Genomic DNA, 428 nt, shown 5'->3' with positions numbered 1-428 from the left:
GAGCGCGAGAGTCTTTGAAGCATTAAAACCATACCTAAGAAGAATCTCTGTCCCTTCCACAACGTTGGTGGTGCAAGATGCACGGTAATTTATTCCTTAGAGCCACATTTCCCATGCCGAGTGGGGCGTCCAGGACAGGGAGAGTAGTGCCTCCGCATCCAGCGTTTGGATGCTGCCTGGCTGGACCACGGGCACTGGCGGCACACAGGCCATAAAGGGATGTGATGGGATGGACTGAGGGCGTCATTTAACGACGTGGAACAGGGCTTTTGTTCATTTATCTTAGACTCATGACCATGACAGAGACAGTGAGGGCAAGAAAAGAGCCACCTCCCAGCTCTGCAGCCTGAGAGACCCACGCAAACACTGAGGCCGCCTGCTCCACGGTGCTTCGGGCTGAATCAAGTCCCGAAGGTGAGAGGCATTCC

Source organism: Lipotes vexillifer, unplaced genomic scaffold, assembly GCF_000442215.2.
Source record: "Lipotes vexillifer unplaced genomic scaffold, Lipotes_vexillifer_v1.1 scaffold248, whole genome shotgun sequence".
In the NCBI taxonomy this organism is placed as follows: Eukaryota; Metazoa; Chordata; class Mammalia; order Artiodactyla; family Lipotidae; genus Lipotes; species Lipotes vexillifer.
Note: the sequence above shows the minus strand (reverse complement) of the source record.